General features: G+C 56.8%; 1 long non-coding RNA gene across 1 annotated transcript; it reads right to left on the bottom strand.

Moving 5' to 3' along the window:
* Positions 1 to 358: 358 nt before the first annotated feature.
* On the bottom strand, positions 359 to 3014 carry LOC145537063 (uncharacterized). Its single transcript, XR_014076153.1, has 2 exons — positions 2209 to 3014; positions 359 to 2116 (listed from the first exon to the last, which is right to left on the bottom strand). It is a non-coding gene; the product is annotated as an uncharacterized LOC145537063 (long non-coding RNA).
* Between the last annotated feature and the right edge of the window lie 206 nt (positions 3015 to 3220).

The following is a 3220-nucleotide window of genomic DNA, read 5'->3' as shown; positions in this document are numbered from 1 at the left end:
TCGGTTTACACTGGAGTTTTTACCTGTCACCTCAGGTTAACATGCAGTTGACCTCCCACCTCACCTTGTGCAGAACTGCAATTGATCCCACCCCAGTCACCGCAGGACGTCTGTCTCAGCAGCTGACTGACAGGACATCCAAATGGGCTCATCCCTTATCATTGTTGTTCAGTCACTGAGTCATGTCTGACTCTCTGCGACCCCATGGACTGCAGCACACCAGCCTTCCCTGTCCCTTCACTATCTCTCGGAGTTTGCTAAAAACTCACGTCCATTCAGTCGGTGAGGCCATCCAACCATCTCTTCCTCTACCCCTTATCATTTGCTGGTTTAAGTGACAAATGAGGGGAGACTGACATTTTGTTACCGTGCCTGCCTCCCGAGACAGGCCTGGAGGTACCTGAGCAACACAGCTTTTATTTAAGGTGAGTCTGAAGGCAAAGCATGGGGGACGAGGGGCGAGGGCGGGGGTCCAGTGCTGGCGTGCAGGCTCCGCCTCTGCTCCCCATGCCTCCGTCTATGATTCTGTTCAGCCAGAAGGAGCCCCGCGAGCTATGTGAAGAGAAACAGCTGCTCCTCCTTGTCCTTGTCCATCAGCTCGTGCTTGGACTGCTCCTTGGTCTTCAGGGCAGGTGGCTGAGACTGGCACACTAGCCTCTTGCCCCGCTGAGGGGAGAGGACGCCGTGAGCCTGCACCCTGGCCTCAAGGTGGGTACTGAACCCTAACCCTAACAGCAAACCCTAACCCAACCCCTAACCCCTAACCCTAACCCTTTCTAGGACCTTGACACCACCTCTGACGGCTTCGTGGCGTCTTTCCTCTCTAGGAACGGACGCCACCTCTCACTGATCCCAGACGTCTTTCCTCTCTAGGACTGGACGCCGCCTCTCACTGATCCCTGACGTTGTCCTCTCTAGGACAGGACGCCGCCTCTAACTGATCAGAGACCTCATTCCTCTCTAGGACTGGACGCCGCCTCTCACTGATCCCAGACGTCTTTCCTCTCTAGGACTGGACGCCGCCTCTCACTGATCCCTGACGTTGTCCTCTGTAGGACCTGACGCCGCCTCTCACTGATCCCAGAGGTCGTCCTCTCTAGGACCGGACTCCGCCTCTCAGAGCTCCATGATATCTTTCCTCTCTAGGACATGATGCCGCCTCTCACTGGTCCCTCACGTCTTCCTCTCTAGGACCTGACGCCGCCTCTTACTCATCCCTGACGTATTCCTCTCTAGGACATGATGCCGCTTCTCACTGATCCCAGACGTCTTTCCTCTCTAGGACCAGACGCCGCCTCTCACTGATCCCAGACGTCTTTCCTCTCTAGGACTGGACGCCGCCTCTCACTGATCCGTGACGTCATCCTCTCTAGGAGCCGACGCCGCCTCTCACTGATCCCAGACGTCTTTCCTCTCTAGGACCTGTCGCCGCCTCTCACTGATCCGTGACGTCTTTCCTCTCTAGGACCTGTCGCTGCCTCTTACTGATCTGAGGTCGTCCCCTCTAGGACCGGACACTGCCTCTCATGGCTCCTTGACGACTTTCCGTGATATCTTTTGTCTCTAGGACCTGTTGCAGCCTGTCAGTCATCCCTAACGTCTTCCTCTCTAGGCGGTGACGCAGCCTCTCACTTATCCCTCCGGTCTTCCTCTCTAGGAAGTGACGTTGCCTCTCACTGATCCCTGACGTCGTCCTCTCTAGGATTGGACGCCGCCTCTCACTGATCCCAGACGTCTTTCCTCTCTAGGACTGGACGCCGCCTCTCACTGATCCCAGACGTCTTTCCTCTCTAGGACTGGACGCCGCCTCTCACTGATCCCAGACGTCTTTCCTCTCTAGGACTGGACGCCGCCTCTCACTGATCCGTGACGTCATCCTCTCTAGGACTGGACGCCGCCTCTCACTGATCCCACACGTCTTTCCTCTCTAGGAGCGGACGCCCCCTCTCACTGATCCCAGACGTCTTTCCTCTCTAGGACTGGACGCCGCCTCTCACTTATCCCAGACGTCTTTCCTCTCTAGGACTGGACGCCACCTCTCACTGATCCGTGACGTCATCCTCTCTAGGACCGGACGCCGCCTCTCACTGATCCCAGACGTCTCTCCTCTCTAGGACTGGACGCCGCCTCTCACTGATCCCTGACGTTGTCCTCTCTAGGACAGGACGCCGCCTCTAACTGATCACAGACGTCTTTCCTCTCTAGGACTGGACGCCGCCTCTCACTGATCCCTGAGGTCGTCCTCTCTAGGAACGGACGCCTCCTCTCACTGATCCCTGACGTCGTCCTCTCTAGGATGTGACACTGGCTCTCACGGCTCCGTGATGCTTTTCCTCTCTAGTACCCGTGCCCACCTTTCAATGATCCCTGACGTCGATCCTCTCTAAAACGTGACACCGCCTCTGACATATCCGTGATATCTTTCCTCTCTAGGACCGGACGCCGCCTCTCACAGCTCCGTGATATCTTTCCTCTCTAGGACCTGACGCCGCCTCTCACTGATACCTGAGGTCGTCGTCTCTAGGACCTGACGCCACCTCTCACTGGTCCCTGACGTCTTCCTCTCTAGGACGTGGGGCCGCCTCTCACTGATCGCTGTCGTATTGCTCTCTAGGACCTGAGGCCGCCTCTTACTCATCCCTGACGTATTCCTCTCTAGGACATGACGCCGCTTCTCACTGATCCCTGAGGTCGTCCTCTCTAGGACGGGACGCTGCCTCTCACTGATCCCAGACGTCTTTCCTCTCTAGGACTGGACGCCGCCTCTCACTGATCCCTGACATCGTCCTCTCTAGGACGTGACGCCACCTCTCATTGATCCCAGACGTCTTTCCTATCTAGGATGTGACAGCACCTCTCACGACTCCAGTCTTTCCTCTCCAGGCCGGGTCGCCGCCTCTTATGGCTCCGTAGCGTATTTCCTCCCTAGGACCGGACACCGCCTCTCACTGATTCCTGACGTCTTTCCTCTCTAGGAAGTCGTGCCGCTTCTCACTGATCCCTGACGTCTTTCCTCTCCAGTATTGGACACCGCCTCTGACGGCTCTGTGACGTCTTTCCGTGACGTCTCTCCTGTCTAGGACCTGTCGCCGCCTCTCACTGGTCCTTGAGGTCTTCCTCTCTAGGACTTGAGGCCGCCTCTCACTGATCCCTGACATCGTTCCTTTCTAGAACGTGACACCGCCTCTCACATCTCCGTGTTATCTTTCCTCTCTAGGAC

The sequence above is a fragment of the Giraffa tippelskirchi genome, chromosome X, assembly GCF_054371585.1.
Source record: "Giraffa tippelskirchi isolate mGirTip1 chromosome X, T2T-mGirTip1v1.2.pri, whole genome shotgun sequence".
NCBI classification, from domain to species: Eukaryota; Metazoa; Chordata; class Mammalia; order Artiodactyla; family Giraffidae; genus Giraffa; species Giraffa tippelskirchi.
The sequence above is the reverse complement of the archived record's forward strand: the minus strand, read 5'-3'. Positions and strand labels throughout refer to the sequence as shown.